The 22,736-nt window shown below is 38.5% G+C and overlaps 1 protein-coding gene across 1 annotated transcript in view; it reads right to left on the reverse strand.

The window, feature by feature from the left end:
• The window catches only part of PEAK1 (pseudopodium enriched atypical kinase 1), a 301,809-nt gene that overhangs the window by 231,718 nt on the left and 47,355 nt on the right, over positions 1-22,736 (reverse strand). The window contains exon 2 of the mRNA XM_025390349.1: positions 14,145-14,207. The gene's annotated coding sequence lies outside the window, so the exon portion shown is untranslated. The remainder of the gene's footprint in view (positions 1-14,144; positions 14,208-22,736) is intronic.

The raw sequence follows: 22,736 nt of genomic DNA on the forward strand, positions 1-22,736 counted from the left end.
TTGGAATTGATATGTGTGGAATGGTGGCTTAGGCCTGAGACAAGAGGCAGTCCAGCAAAGCTGTGGGATAACAAACGAGAAAAAGAACTACTAAAGTTCTGTTTTGCTTCTCTTGTATCCCAGCACCCATATGCACATGACCTGGCCCCAAATGTGCATTACTCAGTTATAAAAATTCAGAACAGTGGTTCCCTCTGGTGAGGGATAAGAATGTCAAGGAAGAAGTCTGAAGGAACTTAAGGGGTAATAAAATGTTTTGAATTTTTATAGGAGAGTAGCTACATGAGTATAAGCATTCATCAAATCTCACTGAACTGTATATTTAAGAGCTGAGTATTTTATCGTAAAATTGAAATTTATACCTCAACTTTTAAAAGTTTTTCTTAAAAGATCACAATAGATACTACTTTAGATCATTCAACTAGCAAAATTTAAAACTCTGAAAAAAACAAGTATTAGAGAGGCTGTAAAACAACAGGATCTCTTATACATCGATGGTAGGAGAATAAAATTGCATAAGCCCTTTGGAAATAAACTTTGTATTATATCTTTAAGTTTAACATTCATTGCCCTATGACCCAGCAATCACATTCACAGGTGTATACTCAACAGAATCTCTTGCACATGTATAAGAGATTGACAAGAGTCATGGATAGTAATGTTTCTTGCAGCAATATTAAAAATTGCAAACACCTGAAAATAAGATTCTTATTCTTAATCCCAGGAATAAATTCAGCATGATCCCTTTCAAATATTTAAGTTGTGTTTATGTTTCAACAATAACCCAGTTTTTATACATATTATAGTTTATTCAAGGTGTACATATACAGAAATCCAAAATTAAGGCACAGAATTAAGGCATTATAATGATTTTTGTATTTTTAAAAGATGGAATTTATTTATTCAACATGACTTTTACAGGAGTAAAGATAGAATTCATCTAAATGCTGGTTACATAAATTATACTATAACCACACACAAAATATCCTGTAGCTACAAACATGAATGAAGTAGATCTACATACATGGAAAAATCTCCAAGATACAGAAGTAAGTTTAAGCAGCAAAAAGTAGGCTGGGTCCAGTGGCTCATGCCTATAATCCCAGCACTTGGGAGGCTGAGGTGGAAGGATTACCTGAGCCCAGGAGTTCAAGACCAGCCTTGACAACGTAAGAAGACCCAGTCTCTAAATAAAAAACATACATTAGCAGTGCATAGTGGCACATGCCTGTGGTCCCAGTTACTTGGGAGGTGAAGTGGGAGGATCACATGAGACTAGAAGTACAAAGCTGCAGTGAGCTGTGATCATGCCACTGCACTTCAGCCTGGGAGACAGAGCAAGACACTGTTTTTGTTTTGTTTTGTTTTTTTAAATGAGACAAGTCTTACTCTGTTACCCAGGCTGGAATGCAGTGGCGCAATCTTGGCTCACTGCAACCTCCGCCTCCAGGGTGCAAACGATCTCGTGCCTCAGCCTCCCAAGTAGCTGAGACTACAGGCGTGTGCCACTATAACTGGCTAATTTTTGTATTTTTAGTAGAGATGGGGTTTCACCATGTTGGCCAAGGTTGGTCTCAAAAGCCTGACATCAAGTGATCTGCCCACCTCAACCTCCCAAAGTGCCAGAATTACAGGCATGAGCTAAGACCCTGTCTTAAAAAAATAAGCAAAAAGTAGAACAGTAAATTCTCACAGATCAAAATAAACTCCATATATATTGATGCATACGTATGTTTGCAAAAATAATTTAAAAGTAAATAAACTGCTAATGTTAGTTTCTTCTGAAAATAAAGACGGAGGATCTAAGGTGAAAGACTTACTTTTGTACGTTTGCACTATCTATGAATCATTTTGTACTATCTAAATTTCCGACCACATACCTTTTCTATTTTTTCAAATTACATAGAAGGAGAGACAGAGGCCCTCAAAACCTTTTTCTATTTCTAGTAAGCAAACTCTTCCAAGACCCACAATAGTTATTCCAAACCTTTACCACTCCCCTCAAATCCCATATCTCAGTCCTGTTGCCCTTTCCCACAACATGGCCAAGCCAAGGACTTTGTCCTTGCTTCAGAGGAAACAAAAACTCCCTATATTTCCTAATTCACATCCACAAATTTGTCACTAGCTGCAGCCATGGACACCTCCTTCCCTCAGAAGAAAGAAGCCATTCAGGCAAATCTTGTGTTCTATCAAGTGTTCTACATGCAATCTGCCATTTCTGCAAGCAGCCTGTTCTATTATTCTCCTCTCTCCCCCTCTCCTTCCACAATTTTGCTCTTACCTGTTTCCTTGTTCCCCCACCTCTGTATATACGCATGTTCAAGCCTCTCCTATATTAAAAAGTACCCTATATCCCCCTCTATCTAGCACCCTAAACTCATTCTTTCTGTTCACAGTTTAACTTCTTACGAGAGTAGTCTATACTCTTTGACAGTCTCTTCTTCATCTCCCATTCACTGCTCGACATACAGGAATCTATTCTCTGTCTCCACTGCTACTAAAAACAAAAAACCAATCTTATTAAGGTTACTAAAAGACCAAACCAAAAGTCATGCTGTAAACTTTATTTTACTTGATCTTTCTCTGTAGCATCTGACACTAATGACCACTGCTACCCTTTTTGAAACACTCTAATCTCTTTGCTTCTGTGATATTTCTCTCTCCCGGCTCTCCACTGAGCATTGGGGGATTCAAAAACGAAAATGACAAAGTCCCTGAATTCAAGAAGCATAGTTTCTAAAATGAGAGAAACATCTACAAACAATCACAACATAGTGAAAAAGTACAAAGTGCGGTGATAGCTTAGCAATCAACTTTATATGGGGCAGCGGGAGAGCACTTTAGGAGGAGCAAACTAGCATGTACACAGTAACATATAAATCAGTATGGTTTGTACAGAAATTTTAATGGATAACGATTGAACACACAAGTTTTGAAATCAAACAATCTGACTGTATCTATTCTATCTGAGGATAAAATAACAGTCTTTACCTCATAGGACTACCGTAAAGATTACATGAAATGCTAAATATAAAACACTTAGCATAGCGTCTGGCATATACAGAAAGATCTCAATAAGCATTATCTCATACACTTTCTGACAAAAACATTCAACAAACTATGACTAAAAGAGAACTTCCTAAACCTGATAAAGGGCAGTGATGAAACACCCATAGTTAACATCTTACTTAATCCTGAAAAACTGAATGCTTTCGCCCTAAGATCAGACACGAGACAAGGGCTGGGCACAGTAGCTCACGTGTATAATCCCAGCACTTTGGGAGGCTGAGGCGGGAGGATCACTTGAGCCAAGGAGTTTGTGGCCAGCCTGAGCAACGTGGCGAAATCCCATCTCTTCAAAAAGAGTTTACTGTAGCACTACTGACAATAGCCAAGATATGAAATCAACCTAGATGTCCAACAAAGGATGAATGGATAAAGAAAATGTGGAATATATAGACCAGAGAATGCTATTTAGTAACGGGGGGAAAAAAAAAGAAAGAAATCCTGTCATTTGCAGCAACATGGATGAGACTGGGACATTATGCTAAGTAAAATAAGCCAGAAATAAAAGTTAAAAAACACTTCATGTTCTCACTCATTGGTAGTGGAGAGGGAGGAACAGAGAGATTTGTTAAAGGATAAAAAATTACCAATAGATAGGAGGAATAAGTTCTAGTGTTCTATACCACAGTAAGATGACTACAGTTAACAGGAATATGTAGTTTCAAATAGCTAGGAAGAAAATCTATAGTTAACAGTAATACATAGTTTCAAATAACTAGGAAGAAGATATTGAACGTTCTCAACATAAAGAAACGATGAATGTCTGAGATGATGGATATGTTAATAACCCTATCTGATCACTAACATATATGTACTAAAACATCACTATGTACCTATGAATATGTACAATTATTATTTGTCAATTAAAAACTAAAATTTTAAAAAAGAAAATGTTCAAATGGCCAATAAGCATACAAAAAGAAATGTTCATCATAAGTCACTAGGGAAATACAAATCAAAACCACCATATACCACAGTGGCTATATTAAACAAAACAAAACAAACCCAGACAATAGCAAGTATTGGCAAGGATATGGAGAAATTAAAACCCTCATATACTGCTAGTAGGAATGTAAAAAGGTACAGTCTTTTTAGAAAATAGTTTGGCAGCTCCACAAATTGTTAAACACGGAGTTACTAAATGACCTAGCCATTCTACTGTTAGGTATACATCAAGAGACATGAAACCCTATGTCCACACAAAAACTTATACACAAATAAGTGTTCACAGCAGAATTTTCATAATAGCCAAAAAAGTGGAAACAATCCAAATGTCCAACAACTGATAAATTGATAAATGAAATATGGCATATAGATATTGTGGATGAAAAAAATAAAAAGTGAAAAACAAACTCACTTTTTTTTTTTTTTGAGATGGAGTCTCACCCTGCCTCCCAGTGGGAGGGCAAAAGTGCAATATCGGCTCACTGCAACCTCCGCCTCCTGGGTTCAAGCGACTCTCCTGCCTTAGCCTCCCAAGTAGTTGGGATTACAGGTGCTTACCACCACACCCAGTTAAATTTTGTAGTTTTAGTGGAGATGGGGTTTCACCATGTTGGCCAAGCTGGTCTCAAACTCCTGACCTCAGGTGATCCACCTGCCTCAGCCTCCCAAAGTGCTGGGATACAGGCGTGAGCCATCATGCCAGGTCACTTTTTTTAGCTTGATCATAAACAATTACAGACCATAAACAATCTTTACCTGGCAGGCTTCACAGGAGAAAACTGCCCTCCCCACACCAGATTTGATGCATACCCAGTGCACTGACATCTCTAAAGCAAGCTGCAATCAAGACTCAGGTATTTCTAAATGGCCATGCTCTTTACCATATCTACATTAGTAGCCCAGGTGCCTTCATTCAGAAGTCTCTGTGGCCTTTAACTGTGGCCTTTCCTTAGGCAACTCTGGAAAGGCCTCCTCAACAGAGGGAAAACACTAAAAACACTTTCCTCTCACTCTGACTCAGTATCTTCCTCCACTCCTAGCCTTTGCACCTTTTCCTCCAACCCACCCTAGATGTATAAAACAGCAGGAATCTTTTGCTGGGGGCTCCGTCAGCATTGAGAAAACCCCCACCTCTGTGTTGATCCACTTGACAGAAGGCAGCCTGCACTTTCTCAAGTTTAACTTCTTGCTTATCCTAATTCAGTAAGTGATTAAAGTAGCTCAGCTCTGTGTCCCCAGCTAAGCTCCTGACACTATGGAATATTATTCAGCCATAAAAAGGAATCAAGGTTCATCCATGCTTCAACATGGATGAAGCTTAAAAACTTTATGCTAAATGAAAGAAATTAGTCATAGAAGACAATATATTGTGCAACTCCATTTACATAAAATGTCCACAATGGGCAGAAAATAAATTAACAGCTGAGGGGAGGTTGGAATAAGTAGAGACTGCTAATGAGTACTTAAAAAAAAAAAAAAAGAGTGATGAAAGGCAAAGCAGGTGGCTCACGCCTATAATCCCAGTTCTTTGGGAGGCCCAGGTGGAAGGATCACTTGAGGTTAGGAGGTTGAGACCAGCCTGGACAACATGGTGAAACTCTGTCTCCATTAAAAATACAAAAATTAGGTAACAGTCCCTGTCTGACAGCTTTGAAGAGAGCAGTGGTTCTCCCAGCACGGAGGTTGAGATCTGAGAATGGACAGACTGCCTGCTCAAGTGGGTCCCTGACCCCTGAGCAGCCTAACTGGGAGACATCCCCCACTAGGTGCAGACCAACACATGACACCTCACACAGCTGGGTACACCCTGAGACGAAGCTTCCAGAGCAAGAATCAGACAGCAACACTCGCTGTTCAGCAATATTCTATCTTCTGCAGCCTCCACTGCTGATACCCAGGCAAACAGGGTCTGGAGTGGACCTCAAGCAAACTCCAACAGACCTGCAGCTGAGGGTCCTGACCGTTAGAAGGAAAACTAACCATCAGAAAGGACACCCACACCAAAACCCCATCAGTACGTCACCATCATCAAAGACCAAAGGCAGATAAAACCACAAACATGGGGAAAAAGCAGTGTAGAAAAGCTGGAAATTCAAAAAATCAGAGCGCATATCCCTCTCCAAAGGAACGCAGCTCATCGCCAGCAATGGAACAAAGCTGGATGGAGAATGACTTTGACGAGCTGAGAGAAGAAGGCTTTAGTCGATCAAACTTCTCAGAGCTAAAGGAGGAACTACGTAACCAGCGCAAAGAAACTAAAAACCTTGAAAAAAGAATGGATGAATGGATAACTAGAATAATCAATGCAGACAAGACCTTAAAAGAACTGATAGAGATGAAAATCATAACACGAGAACTATGTGACAAATGCATAAGCTTCAGTAATCGACTCAATCAAATGGAAGAAAGATTATCAGTGATTGAAGATCAAATGAATGAAATGAAGTGAGAAGAGAAATGTAGAGAAAAAAGAATAAAAAGAAATGAACAAAGCCTCCAAGAAATACGGGATTATGTGAAAAGACCAAATCTATGTCTGATTGGTGTGCCTGAAAGTGACGGGGAAAATGGAACCAAGTTGGAAAACACTCTTCAGGATATCATCCAGGAGAACTTCCCCAACCTAGTAAGGCAGGCCAACATTCAAATTCAGGACATACAGAGAATGCCACAAAGATACTCCTCGAGAAGAGCAACTCCAAGACACATAATTGTCAGATTCACCAAAGTTGAAATGAAGCAAAAAATGTTAAGGGCAGCCAGAAAGAAAGGTCGGGTTACCCACAAAGGGAAGCCCATCAGACTAACAGCAGATCTCTCAGCAGAAACTCTCCAAGCCAGAAGAGAGTGGGGGCCAATATTCAACATTCTTAAAGAAAAGAATTTTCAACCCAGAATTTCATATCCAGCCAAACTAAGTTTCATAAGTGAAGGAGAAATAAAATCCTTTACAGATAAGCAAATTCTTAGAGATTTTGTCACCACCAGGCCTGCCCTACAAGAGATCCTGAAGGAAGCATTAAACATAGAAAGGAACAACAGGTACCAGCCATTGCAAAAGCATGCCAAAAATAAAAGTCTATCAATGCTAGGAAGAAACTGCTTCAACTAACGAGCAAAATAATCAGCTAATATCATAATGACAGGATCAAGTTCACACATAACAATACTAACCTTAAATGTAAATGGACTAAATGGTCCAATTAAAAGACACAGACTGACAAATTGCATAAAGAGTCAAGACCCATCAGTCTGCTGTATTCAGGAGACCCATCTCACATGCAGAAACACACATAGCTCAAAATAAAGGGATGGAGGAAGATCTACCAAGCAAATGGAAAACAAAAAAAAGCAGGGATTGCAATGCTAGTCTCTGATAAAACAGACTTTAAACCATCGAAGATCAAAAGAGACAAAGAAGGCCATTACATAATGGTAAAGGGATCAATTCATCAGGAAGAGCTAACTATCCTAAATATATATGCACCCAATACAGGAGCACCCAGATTCATAAAGCAAGTCCTTAGAGACTTACAAAGAGACTTAGACTCCCATACAATAATAACAGGAGACTTTAACACCCCACTGTCAACATTAGACAGATCAACGAGACAGAAAGTTAACAAGGATATCCAGGAATTGAACTCAACTTTGCACCAAGCGGACCTAATAGACATCTACAGAACTCTCCACCCCAAATCAACAGAATATACATTCTTCTTAGCACCACATTGCACTTATTCCAAAATTGACCACATAGTTGGAAGTAAAGCACTCTTCAGCAAATGTACAAGAACAGAAATTATAACAAACTGTCTCTCAGACCACAGTGCAATCAAAGTAGAACTCAGGACTAAGAAACTCAATCAAAACCACTCAACTACATGGAAACTGAACAACCTGCTCCTGAATGACTACTGGGTACATAACGAAATGAAGACAGAAATAAAGATGTTCTTTGAAACTAATGAGAACAAAGATACAACATACCAAAATCTCTGGAGCACATTTAAAGCACTGTGTAGAGGGAAATTTATACCACTAAATGCCCACAAGAGAAAGCTGGAAAGATCTAAAATTGACACCCTACCATCACAATTAAAAGAACTAGAGAAGCAAGAGCAAATACATTCAAAAGCTAGCAGAAGGCAAGAAATAACTAAGATCAGTGCAGAGCTGAAGGAGATAGAGACACAAAAAACCCTCCAAAAAATCCATGAATCCAGGGGCTGGTTTTTTGAAAAGATCAACAAAATTGATAGACCGCTAGCAAGACTAATAAAGAAGAAAAGAGAGAAGAATCAAATAGATGCAATAAAAAATGATAAAGGGGATATCACCACCAACCCCACAGAAATACAAACTACCATCAGAGAATACTATAAACACCTCTACGCAAATAAACTAGAAAACCTAGAAGAAATGGATAATTTCCAGGACACTTACACTCTCCCAAGACTAAACCAGGAAGAAGTTGAATCCCTGAATAGACCAATAGCAGGCTCTGAAATTGAGGCAATAATTAATAGCCTACCAACCAAAAAAAGTCCAAGACCAGACGGATTCACAGCCGAATTTTACCAGAGGTACAAGGAGGAGCTGGTACCATTCCTTCTGAAACTATTTCTTTTTTTTTTTTTTTTTTTTTTTGAGACGGAGTCTTGCTCTGTCACCCAGGCTGGAGTGCAGTGGCCAGATCTCAGCTCACTGCAAGCTCTGCCTCCCGGGTTTACGCCATTCTCCTGCCTCAGCCTCCCGAGTAGCTGGGACTACAGGCGCCCACCACCTCGCCCGGCTAGTTTTTTGTATTTTTTTAGTAGAGACGGGGTTTCACCGGGTTAGCCAGGATGGTCTCGATCTCCTGACCTCGTGATCCGCCCGTCTCGGCCTCCCAAAGTGCTGGGATTACAGGCTTGAGCCACCGCGCCCGGCCCGAAACTATTTCAATCAATAGAAAAAGAGGAAATCCTCCCTAACTCATTTTATGAGGTCAACATCATCCTGATACCAAAGCCTGGCAGAGACACAACAAAAAAAGAGAATTTTAGACCAATATCCCTGATGAACATCGATGCAAAAATCCGCAATAAAATACTGGCAAACCGAATCCAGCAGCACATCAAAAAGCTTATCCACCATGATCAAGTGGGCTTCATCCCTGGGATGCAAGGCTGGTTCAACATACACAAATCCATACACGTAATCCAGCATATAAACAGAACCAAAGACAAAAACCACATGATTATCTCAATAGATGCAGAAAAGGCCTTTGACAAGATTCAACAGCTCTTCATGCTAAAAACTCTCAATAAATTCCATATTGATGGAACGTATCTCAAAATAATAAGAGCTATTTATGACAAACCCACAGCCAATATCACACTGAATGGGCAAAAACTGGAAGCATTCCCTTTGAAAACTGGCACAAGACAGGGATGCCCTCTCTCACCACTCCTATTCAACATAGTGTTGGAAGTTCTGGCTAGGGCAATCAGGCAAGAGAAAGAAATCAAGGGTATTCAGTTAGGAAAAGAAGAAGTCAAATTGTCCCTGTTTGCAGATGACATGATTGTATATTTAGAAAACCCCATCGTCTCAGCCCAAAATCTCCTTAAGCTGATAAGCAACTTCAGCAAAGTCTCAGGATACAAAATCAATGTGCAAAAATCACAAGCATTCTTATACACCAGTAACAGACAGACAGCCAAATGATGAATGAACTCCCATTCACAATAGCTTCAAAGAGAATAAAATACCTAGGAATCCAACTTACAAGAGATGTAAAGGACCTCTTCAAGGAGAACTACAAACCACTGCTCAGTGAAATAGAAGAGCACACAAACAAACGGAAGAACATTCCATGCTCATGGATAGGAAGAATCAATATTGTGAAAATGGTCATACTGCCCAAGGTAATTTATAGATTCAATGCCAATCCCCATTAAGCTACCAATGACTTTCTTCACAGAATTGGAAAAAACTGCTTTAAAGTTCATATGGAGCCAAAAAAGACCCCGCATTGCCAAGACAATCCTAAGCTAAAAGAACAAAGCTGGAGGCATCACGCTACCTGACTTCAAACTATACTACAAGGCTACAGTAACCAAAACAGCATGGTACTGGTACCAAAACAGAGATATAAACCAATGGAACAGAACAGAGCCCTCAGAAATAATAACACACATCTACAGCCATCTGATCTTTGACAAACCTGACAAAAACAAGAAATGGGGAAAGGGTTCCCTATTTAATAAATGGAGCTAGGAAAATTGGCTAGCCATAAGTAGAAAGCTGAAACTGGATCCTTTCCTTACTCCTTATACGAAAATTAATTCAAGATGGATTAGAGACTTAAATATTAGACCTAAAACCATAAAAACCCTAGAAGAAAACCTAGGTAATACCACTCAGGACATAGGCATGGGCAAGGACTTCATGTCTAAAACACCAAAAGCAATGGCAACAAATGCCAAAATTGACAAATGGGATCTAATAAAACTAAAGAGCTTCTGCACAGCAAAAGAAACTACCATCAGAGTGAACAGGCAACCTACAGAATGGGAGAAAATTTGTGCAATCTACTCATCTGACAAAGGGCTAATATCCAGAACCTACAAAGAACTCAAACAAATTTACAAGAAAAAAGCAAACAACCCCATCAAAAAGTGGGCAAAGGATATGAACAGACACTTCTCAAAAGAAGACATTCATACAGCCAACAGACACATGAAAAAATGCTCATTATCACTGGCCATCAGAGAAATGCAAATCAAAACCACAAAGAGATACCATCTCACATCAGTTAGAATGGCAATCATTAAAAAAATCAGGAAACAACAGGTGCTGGAGAGGATGTGGAGAAATAGGAACACTTTTACACTGTTGGTGGGACTGTAAACTAGTTCAACCATTGTGGAAGACAGTGTGGTGATTCCTCAAGAATCTAGAACTAGAAATACCATTTGACCCAGCCATCCCATTACTGGGTATATACCCAAAGGATTATAAATCATGCTGCTATAAAGACACATGCACATGTATGTTTATTGCAGCACTATTCACAATAGCAAAGACTTGGAATCAACCCAAATGTCCATCAGTGACAGACTGGATTAAGAAAATGTGACACATATACACCACGGAATACTATGCGGTCATAAAAAAGGATGAGTTTGTGTCCTTTGTAGGGAAATGGATGCAGCTAGAAACCATCATTCTCAGCAAACTATCCCAAGAACAGAAAACCAAACACCGCATGTTCTCACTCATAGGTGGGAATTGAACAATGAGATCACTTGGACACAGGAAGGGGAACATCACACACCAGGGCCTATTGTAGGGAGGGGACAGAGGGGATGGATAGCATTAGGAGATACACCTAATGTAAATGAGGTAATGTAAATGAATTAATGGGTGCAGCACACCAACATGCACATGTATACATATGTAACAAACATGTTGTGCACATGTACCCTAGAACTTAAAGTATAATAATAAAAAAAAATTTTCAAAAAAAAAGAAAGAAAAGGCTACTCGGTAGAAGGATTGGTTATATAGATATACAAAAATCTATAACCTTTTATATAGCAATGATGAAGGAACAGTATTTACAATAACAACAATGTAAAATGCCCAGGCATAAACATAACAGAAAATGTAGAGAAACTGTAAAATTCCACTGAGCAATATGAAAGAAACCAAAAATAGATAAATTCCATATTCTTAAAAAGTAGAATATTTAAACATGAATTTCTTCCCAAAGTATTATATAATTTAACATGTTGGGGAAAGTGGGCAAACTATTATACATTTTATCCAAAAGAATTGTAAAAAACTAATATTGGGTGATTTGCTTTACCACACATTAAAACATACCATGAAACCATAATCTTTTTTAAATGGGTACAAAAATATACAAGCAAATCATTGAAATGGTACAAAGTTCTAGAAACAGACCGAAATAAATAATTTTATTATACTCATATTTTTAATAGCCTGATTGATTCTGTTGTTTGGATGTACGGCACCATTATGAAACCTGCAGAGTTTGGATTTTCAGCCTCCACAATCACGAGTTAATTATTTATATTTCTTAAAATAATGATACTAACTCCTGATCATATACAAGGTGACCACTGTTATCCCGGTGTGCCTGAAACAGGCTTGGTTTATGTTTCTTGTCTTGGTATAATTATTAATAGAGCCTCCTGGCTGGGCACGGTGGCTCACGCCTGTAATCCCAGGACTTTGGGAGGCCGAGGCGGGCGGATCACGAGGTCAGGAGATCAAGACCATCCTGGCTAACACAGTGAAACACCATCTCTACTAAAAATACAAAAAATTAGCTGGGCATGGTGGTGGGCGCCTGTAGTCCCAGCTACTCAGGAGGTTGAGGCAGGAGAATGGCCAGAACCCGGGAGGCAGAGCTTGTAGTGAGCCAAGATCGTGCCAATGCACTCCAGCCTGGGCGACAGAGTGAGACTCCGTGTCAAAAAAAAAAAATAAATAAAAAATATAGAGCCTCCTTTTACTCCCAAAGGTATTCCCTTTTGAATGATATGTTATATGGTCACCCAATTTATGTAATTACTTTTATTTTTTCTTAATATAAACAGTACAGCAATAAATATACTTGCAGTTAAGTCTTTACATAGAATTTTTATATGACTGGATCAAAGTTTGTGTACATTTTAATTTTTTGATATATTGCCTTCCAGAGAAATTGTTTACACTCCCACCAGTAATTATAAAGAGAGCCATTTTTCCAAAACCTGAAAAAACTGGATAGTACTATTCATTATTAAGAATCCTTTCTAGTTTTATAAGTGAAATTGTGTCTTACTGCCTTAATATGTGTTTAGTTCATTACTGTTTTAAATGAACATTTGTACAGATCAATGTTCTTTCATTACGAACAACAGGAAATGATTCTGGGTGGGTTAAATCAAGGGAAATGCAGGGAAAGGACATTAAAAAAAAATACAAAAATTAGCCAGGCATGGTGGCACACACCTGTAATCTCAGCCACCAGGGAGGCTGAGGTAGGAGAACCGCTTAAACCTGGGAGGCAGAGGTTGCGGTGAGCCAAGATGGTGCCACTGCACTCCACCCCGGGTGAAAGAGACTCCATCTCAAAGAAAAAAATGAGTGATGACAATATTCCAAAATTAGACTGTGGTGATGGTTGTACATCTCTGTAAATACAATAAAAACTACTGAATTTAACATTTTAAATGGGTGGAATTTATGGCATGGGAATTATTTCTCAGTAAAGATATAATATGAATACACGATGCTAGTGTTCATATCATATCTAGACCACTACTGCTCTGTAAAGGAGTTTGTAAAATAATCCTTAAGGAATGTAGATACTGAAGGACTCCGAGTAGTAGACTGACAGGCTGACATTCTTTTAAAGAAAAAAATAATCTGTTGACAATGATTAAAATGGCTTACAGAACAGTCAGACTGAAGGTGGAAAGACCAGATGAGAGACTTACAAGGGTGTATTTGGAAAAACTTTAACAAGAAGAGGACTTGAGCCAAGACAGGTAAGAAACTGGCAAAGGCTATGATCCTACCTTTAGAGTGCAATGCTATCTATAGAAGCTTTCTATAAATGGGAGGCTTTCTATAGAAGCCAACTATTAACATACTGATGTGTATATATCCTTATTACAGAGGCTCCCAAACAGGGAACTACAGAAAGTCATTAAGTCCAAGAGAGCAGAGTGGTAGAAAGTTCTTAATAACTGGCCCATTAAAATAGTTAGCAGTCATTTTAATCTATGATTTAACTAATGGAAGATTTGTCTTCAAGAATATGAGATCATAATGCCAATACATTCTCAAGTGTATCAGAGAATAGCAGTATGAATTTCATCTTTGAGTATTAAAGATAAAGAAAAAATTCACTCAAAAGTATTTTGTCACTAGAACAAGTTTCATTTATTTCAAATGTCTTATAAACATGCTTAAAAGTAAGCATACTATATATGTAGTTTTATAAGTTTCCTATTAAAACACTCAGAGGAAAAGATACTTGGTATTGCCTTAAATTTTTTCAGAAACAATTCTTTCTCATTATAAAATATATATTAAAAGGCAAATGCATTCATAAATTATCTCACCTTTGGTTTTTAGATAAACCACAAAGAAATGTCTACAGCATAAGTTCCAGTTTGGGCAGATACCTGAATTGTAAAAAACAAACAGAAAAAGACATGGTTAATATGGTTGAATCTGAGCAGGAAATTTAATTATTTCAACAGAACCCTAACTTGACCCATTTACCTCCTAAATTTTTATGTTCAAGCTGTTCTTTAGGTATCTGTAGAATGTCAAGAATTAAGAAATTCTCCTGGACTTTCTATTGTCTTTGATTAATGTTGATATTTCTTGAAATTAAAAATATATCAAAACAGGCCGGCCATGGTGGCTCACGCCTGTAATCCCAGCACTTTGGGAGGCCAAGGTGGGCAGATCACCTGAGGTCAGGTGTTTGAGAGCAGCCTGGTCAATGTGGCAAAACCCTGTCTCTACTAAAAGTACAAAAAAATTAGCTGGGTATGGCGGCGTGTGCCTATAGTCCCAGCTACTCGGGAGGCTGAGGCAGGAGAATCGCTTGAACCCGGGAGGCAGAGGTTGCTTGAACCCGGGAGGCAGAAGTTGCAGTGAGCCAAGATCGTGCCACTGCACTGCAGCATGGGCAACACAGCAAGACTCTCTCAAAAAAAAAAAAAAAAAGGATATCAAAACAGGTACCACATTAACAGGAGAAAACAATCGATTTCCCTCATCAACTCAATTCTTCAAAAGAAAGTATTTTCTAAAGTTTACACTCCCTATAATAATATATCATGATTGCTCATCCTCATAGAAAATACAGAATTTAAAAATCTGGAAATGTAAAAGTAAATCAATAGCACATGTTTATAAAACATAAGCAAATACATAAATTAAATAAAACCAATGTCTAATAAGTATGAAAAACGGAAAAATGTTCTCTACATTAGCAAAGAAAATAAAATTAAAATGAGATACCATCTTTGATCAATGAAATTATAATTGTTTTAAAAATAAGATTATAGTCATTGGTGCCCTTCCAGTTCTTCTCCTTACCAGACTCACGGTGAGATTGTACCTCATTGCCCTCTTTCAACTTAGGTGTAGGCACATGACTTGCTTTAGCCACCGAAATGTACATGGATGTGATGTTACACATTTCTAGGTGTAAGTTTTAAGACCAACTACACAACTTACAGACCTCTCAGCTACTCCAGTCATTATGGAGTTCACTAAATGGCTCTGAAGAGAAAAAAAAAAACCCTGCTGATATGTATTAGACATGTAACATGAGTAAGAAATAAATTTTGTTGTATTATGTAACTTAGATTTTTAGGACTGTTGCTACAGCACAATGTAGGCTATACTGACAGCTACAAGTGATAACGTAATAATATATATAAAATAATAATGTAATATAACAGGCATTTTTGTACACTGTTCATAGGAATTTAAATTGGTAAATTTGTTTTTGTTTTTTGGGTTTTTTGAGACAGGATCTCACTCTGTCACCTAGGCTGGAGTACAGTGGCGTGATCACAGCTCGCTGCAGCCTAGACCTCCCAGGCTCAAGTGATACTTCCACCTCAGCATCCTGAGTAGCTGGGACTACACAGGTGTCCATCAGCAAGACCTGCTAACTTTTGTATATTTTGTAGAGATGGGGTTTTGCCATGTTGTCCACCCAGACTGGTCTTGAACTACTGGGCTCAAGCAATCCACATGCCTCAGCCTCCCAAAGTGCTGGGATTACAGGCATGATCCACACGCCCAGCAATTGGTAAAATCTTTCTGGAAAACAATTTTGCAACGTGCATCAAGAGCCTTAAAAAGTTCAAATCCTGGCCAGGCGCGGTGGCTCATGCCTGTAATCCCAGCACTTCAGGAGGCCAGGGTGGGTGGATCACCAAGTCAGGAGCCTGGCCAAGATGGTGAAACCCCATCTACTAAAAATACAAAAATTAGCCAGGCATGGTGGCAGGTGCCTGTAGTCCCAGCTACATGCGAGTCTGAGGCAGGAGAATTGCTTGAACCTGGAAGGTGAAGGTTGCAGTGAGCCAAGATCGCACCGCTGCACTCCAGATTGGGTGACAGGGCGAGACTCCGACTCAAAAAACATAAAAAAAAGAAGTAGTTCAAATCCTTGATCCAGTAACTTCTAGTAATCTGTCCTAAATAATCAAAAATTCGAACATTTATATCATAGCTCATTTATGACTGTAAAGAGCTAGAAAGGCTGGGCACGGTGGCTCACACCTGTAATCCCAACACTTTGGGAGGCTAAGACGGGCGGATCATGAGGTCAGGAGATGCAGACCATCCTGGCCAACATGGTGAAACTCCGTCTCTACTGAAATACAAAAAATTAGCCAGGTGTGGTGGTGTGCACCTGTAATCCCATTTACTCAAGAGGCTGAGGCAGGGGAATCGCTTGAACACTGGAGGCAGAGATTGCAGTGGGCTGAGATCACGCCACTGCACTCCAGCCTGGTGACCAGGCGAGACTCCATCTCAAAAAAGAGCTAGAAGCAAACTAAACATACAAATGATTTGCTAAATAAGTTAGAATATTAAGCAATCATTAAGACTGCTTATCAAAGATGCTTAGACTAACAGAGGAAACTGTAAAGCGCATACATAGGAACTCTCTGTACTGTCTACTCAATGTTTTCATGTATACGATTCTAGAACAGTTAAAACTGATCTCCACGGACAGAAAGCAGGTAAGTTATTGCAGGAGCCAAAGGTTGTATGAAAGAATTGACTGCAAAGGGGCTTAAGAGAAGCTTTTAAGAGTGATTAAAATGTTCTATATCTTGATTATGGCAGTTGTCAACAGGATATACACATTAGTCAAAACCCCTCAAACTGTACTGTGCATAAATCATTTTACTAAAGTGGATTTTAAAAGTAAAATAAAAATGTTTAATGATAGGAAAATGCTCATCTATTGGGTAATTTCAAATGTGTAATACATAAATTTGCATAGAAAAGACTAGAAATACATACAATGTTAATAGTGCTTTGCTTTGCATAAATATTACACTGGTAATTTTAATTTTTCCTTAAGTTACATACTTTCAAAATGCTCTAAGTAGGTATTTTTATGTTTATTCGGTGGTATTTTGTTGAGAACGAGAGCTTAAGTCTAGAATAAGCTTGAGGTTTTAATAATTCATTCATTCAGTATTTATTACATGCCTCCATGTACAAACTGCATTCTAAGTGGTAGAGGGATATCTCCAAGCTTGGGTATGTTTCTCCAAGGTTCAGCTAGATGGGCCTTTTAAGAGATCACCATTGCCAGTGAATGTGGAAGCATCAACTATCATCTGTAAACCACATCTGTTTATAATCTTTACACTGGCAAATGAGAGGTAAGTTGTGACTATAAAAACTGTTTGGATTCATGATTATCTGTTTACCTAATCTTCCTGAAAATAAGGTTAAATTTTCTACAGTCCTTAATATGTAATATATAACATATATTTAGAATGTATTACAATGTGTGAATGTGTTTATAAGAATCTGTATTGATAACTACTCATTTTAAAATGTTATGAGTTTTGAGCATTTATTTACTTAAAAAACTAAAAGTTTTGGGCTGGGCATGGTGGCTTATGCCTGTAATCCCAGCACTTTATGAGGCCAAGGCGGGCGGATCACCTGAGGTCAGGAGTTCCAGACCAGCCTGGCCAACATGGTGAAATCCCGTCTCTATAAAAATACAAAAAAATTAGCTGGGCATGATGGCAGGTGCCTGTAATTCCAGCTACTCGGGAGGCTGAGGCAGAGGAATCACTTGAACCTGCGAAGCGGAGGTTGTAGTGAGCTGAGATCACGCCACTGTACTCCAGCCTGGGTGACAGAGCAAGATACCATCTCAAAAAAAAAAAAAAAAAAAAAAAAAAGTTAAAATTTTACCACTATAAAAACTGCTTGAGTGTTTAAAACTCTAAGAAATTATAGAAAAATATAAATGAAACATAGAAAGCAATAAGTATGACAACAGAGACAGAGCATTAAGCAAAGAGCAAGAAGTGTTTGATTAATCAAATAGAAATACTGGATACATATCATTAACAAATTGTAATCAACAAATAAAGTGAGAAAATATTTGTTTTGATATTTGTTTTGTGTTCAGCAGTGAGTGTAGCAATTCAAGATACTGGGGACAAGGGATTATGACTATATGCAGGGGACTATATGCACTAATGTTTCATGACAGAAAAATCTGGGATAACTACTCCATTATAGGGAATGCACATGAGCAAAACAGAAAGAACACATATAGAAGAATCTAATCCAGACAAGATTTTAAACCAGTGATCACTGAAATTAAATCACTATGTTTAATTATAACTATAAAATATGTTGCTTTCTCAAGTTTGACATTTGCATGTGCACGTTGTATTCAAAAAGTGTAAAACTTCATACTTTACAATAAAATACAAATGCATTATTTATACTAATAACCATTAAGAAGTACTAAAATAACGTGTGCTAATCAGGTTACAGCTAGTAAAGATGAGTAAAATAGTCTCAGACATTAAGGATACAACACAGAAAATATTTGTATGTGAATCAGGGTACAGATAGTAAAGACGAATAGTCTCAGACACCAGGGAGTTTTCACAGCACTTAGAAAGATAGCACAAACCCGAAACACAAAATTACCAACACTGCAGGAATGCAAATGGAGAGTTCTTTGTAAGTATTAGCTTCTCGACCCTTAGAAAATACAACCTATGAGTCGTCACTGAAAATACAGACAGATGGAAAAACACTATCACCAAGTTGGTCTTGGTTTTCTATATTCTAGAAATCATATGTGCAGTAACAAGTACCCTAATCAACTAAATCAGTGGTCAAACTATAGCCTAAGAGCCAAATCCAGCCTAGGGCCTGTTTTTGTCTGATTTATGAGCTAAGAATGGTTTTTACATATTTAAAGGGCCATAAAGAAACAAGAATATGCAACAGAGGTAGTATATGGCCACAAAGTTTAAAAGTTTAAAGGGGATCTTTAGAGAGGTCTACTGACTTCTGAACTAAATAATTCATAAATGGATGAAACAGGTCTTAGTGGTGGCTCTGATCCAAAGATTTGAACTGTGCCATGGCATCACAGTGTATCAGAACTAGAAGGAGGCACGAAGACCATCTTTCCTTCCCATGATATTGCAAAGGCGCTGACTATGGCTCATAGGTTTCTGTCTTCCGGATCTACTGTATCCTGGGCTGAAAGCACTTTACATCTCACCACAATATTGGTTCCCTTTTCCTTTAGTGAAGTAATCTGGGAATTAAAAAAGAGGTATAATAGAGTAAGTACACTCTCCTCCAACTCTCTAGTAAGCCTTTCCTACACACAACTAATCAACTAAAAGTGAAGTGCTGATGACCTTCATATTTTACTAGCTCAGCATCAAAGAGCATTTCCTATTTTCCCCACTTCATCTTCCTCTACCCTACTTACATATTCCCTAAACCCAGCCAATCAATCTACTAGCATTTCTGAAAAAGCATTTGTTTTGTCTTATGGACCTTGGTCTATGTGGTTTCTCTCCTATGGACATGACTTCCTTTCTCCACCTATCCAAATTCCTTCCATCCTTCATGGCCCAATTTGACATCCATGATACCTTCAGGAAGCTTATAATCCAATAGGAAATATAGCTCAGGTATGCACAAAAAAGTTTAAAGAATCTTGAAAGTTGTAATAGATAAAATGTTATACAATTCCAAGGAGCAAAATGTCACCTCAGGGGAAAATGTTTAGGTACCACCTTGGGAAAGTCTTTGAGTAAGATATGAAAATGAGCAGAGAGAAGAAAAAGAGATGTTCCAGGCAGTGAAATGAGCAAAGGTACAAAAGGGATAATTTGTTATAGTAGTGACTCTCATCTTTTTGTTCCCCTAGATTTGCCTCTAACCAAGTGATAACACAGAGAATGCCCTCAATTTCTAAAGTCCCTTGCCCACCCATAATTTTGAATGTTACCAAAAACCACAGATTTAATATGCTAATCAGGTAATCAAAATTCAATGTAGACAGTCTACTTCTGCATATGTCTTCAGATAAATTTTGTGAACATAAAAATCCAACACATCGGGCCGGGCATGGTGACTCATGCCTGTAATCTCAGCACTTTGGGAGGCTGAGGCAGGCGGTTAACAAGGTCAGGAGATGGAGACCATCCTGGCCAACATGGTGAAACCCCATCTCTGCTAAAATACAAAAAATTAGTCAGGCATGGTGGCCCACGCCTGTAGTCCCAGCTACTTAGGAGGCTGAGGTAGGGGAATCGCTTGAATCCGGGAGGTGGAGGTTGCAGTGAGCTGAGATCGCGCCACTGCACTCCAGCCTGGCAACAGTGCAAGACTCTGTCTCAAAAAAAAAGAAAAAAAGGAAAAAAAATCCAACACATTTACAAAATCAAACACAAATTCTGTGACTTTAAGGCTGAATTATGTTATTTTCATATCATTAATCAAACTAAAAGGGCTGAAAGTAAAAACTTCATTATTTTGGTTTCCTTTTTACTAAGTAATTTTATTCTATGAATAGCAACCTTTCACATTCTGGTTCACTCCAAACCTAGGGCCTAGTAGATGCTACCTAAATACCTGTTGAATTAATAATATTGGAACATAATATATATTTCACTGAAAATATTCCTTCAATTATGCAATATAACAGAAAGTAGAGAGAAGATAAGGAACATTAATTGAAAGTGTTGTAAAAGTGAAGCCATCAAAAAACTTAAAACAATTATTTCAAAACCATCTTTGAAGCAAATAATCTATTCACATGTAACTCAGACCTTTATTGTAGCCTTTGTTGTAACACTACACACATACCACCACCACCACCACCACCATCATCATGACATTTTTTTCTAAATACAGCTTGATGGAGGAAATCATATAATTTGATTAACAGAAGCCCGGCACAGTGGCTCATGCCTGCAATCCTAGCACTTTGGGAGGCCAAGGCAGGCAGATCACTTGAGGTCCAGAGTTCAAGATCAGCCTGGCCAACATGGTGAAATGCCGTCTCTACTAAAAATACAAAAGTTGGCCAGCCACAGAGGCACACACCTGTAATCCCAGCCACTCGGGAGGCTGAGACAGGAGAATCGCTTGCAGGAGGTGGAGGTTGCAGTGACCTGAGATCGTGCCACTGCACTCCAGCCCGGGAGACAGAGTGAGACTCTGTTCCAAAAAAATAAATAAAAATAAAAACAAAACAGAAAACTGCCACTTATTCATCTTTGTATTTCACATAATTCCTAGCACATAATGGGTGCTTTAAAATCACTCATTGAGTTGAACAGTCATAGAGAAAATGTTTTCTCTGCTCTCCATGACTTCACTATATTTCAAAGGTATAAGGCATCAACTCTGGCAATAAAAGCAGAACTTAAGCTACTATGAAAGCCTGACCTATTTCAAGAGTTCTCCGATACGAGAAGAGATATCCAATAGATGTGCTCCCTAATTATACAAGTATAAGAAGATGGATTGCTCCACTGTTGTCGATTTGCTGTATTTAGTAGGCTCTGAATTGAATTATTCATGCATGTACAAATATAACCTTAACGGGGTCCACATACTTGCTCCTAACAATCTGGATACAAAAGTTGTCATTCAGATAAAAGATGACAGGCAACAAGAATCTGACAGGCCAGCAATTTACTGCGTTTTCTGCACATTTGAATTTGTAGGCCTCCATAGCCATTAAGCAAATTAGTTTCATGATGTCAGCCAAAAAGCCTCATGGGCAACGGTTTTATCTCATTTAAAAGACTACCATCCTCAATCTGTTTGAATCTGTGTTTGCTCATTAGAAGCCTCTCAATGAATCAGAAGCGAGGGTTTAATCGCACTCTTGCTCTATGAATGTTTAGTATAGCCCTGAACTATAACAAATTCCTATTCTCCCTTTCCCTGTACCTAAAATAGTTTAGATATAGTTGAAGAACCTAAGTATCAGACAGGCTAGCAGTTCTCGACCGATATGGTTTGGATCTGTGTTCCCGCCCACATCTCATGTCAGATTGTAATCCCCAGTGTTGGAGGTGGGGCCTGGTGGGAGGTGACTGGATCATGGGGGCAGTTTCTAATGGTTTAGCACCATCCCCCTAGTACTGTTCTCATGATAGAGTTATCGTAAGATCTGGTTGTTTAAAAGTGTGTAGCACCTTCCTCCTCTCTCTCTCTCTTTATGCCTGCTTCCTTTGGCCTTCCGCCATGATTGTAAGTTTCCTGAGGCCTCCCCAGAACCCTAGCAAATGGCCAGCATTATGCTTCCTATACAACTTGGGGAACCATAAGCCAATGAAACCTCTTTTCTTTATAAATTACCCTGTCCAGGTATTTCTTTATAGCAGTGCAAGAACGAACTAATACATCTATCAAAAATGGAGCAATTTCAAAACTATAAATATGATCTTAAAATGTATTTATCCAATTTATAAACCAAGTGTCAGAGAAAAATTTCATGTTCTCCTGCTCCTAACTGTTGATCTCTGAATCCACTATGCTCTCTTATGCCCCTAAGCCTTTGAAATTGCTATTCTCCCCTTTGCTTGTTTAGAATCTCCTCCTTAAACCTGCCTGGCAAGTTTCTACTCATTATGGAAGTCTTCCCT

This window comes from Theropithecus gelada, chromosome 7a (genome assembly GCF_003255815.1).
Source record: "Theropithecus gelada isolate Dixy chromosome 7a, Tgel_1.0, whole genome shotgun sequence".
Classification (NCBI taxonomy): domain Eukaryota; kingdom Metazoa; phylum Chordata; class Mammalia; order Primates; family Cercopithecidae; genus Theropithecus; species Theropithecus gelada.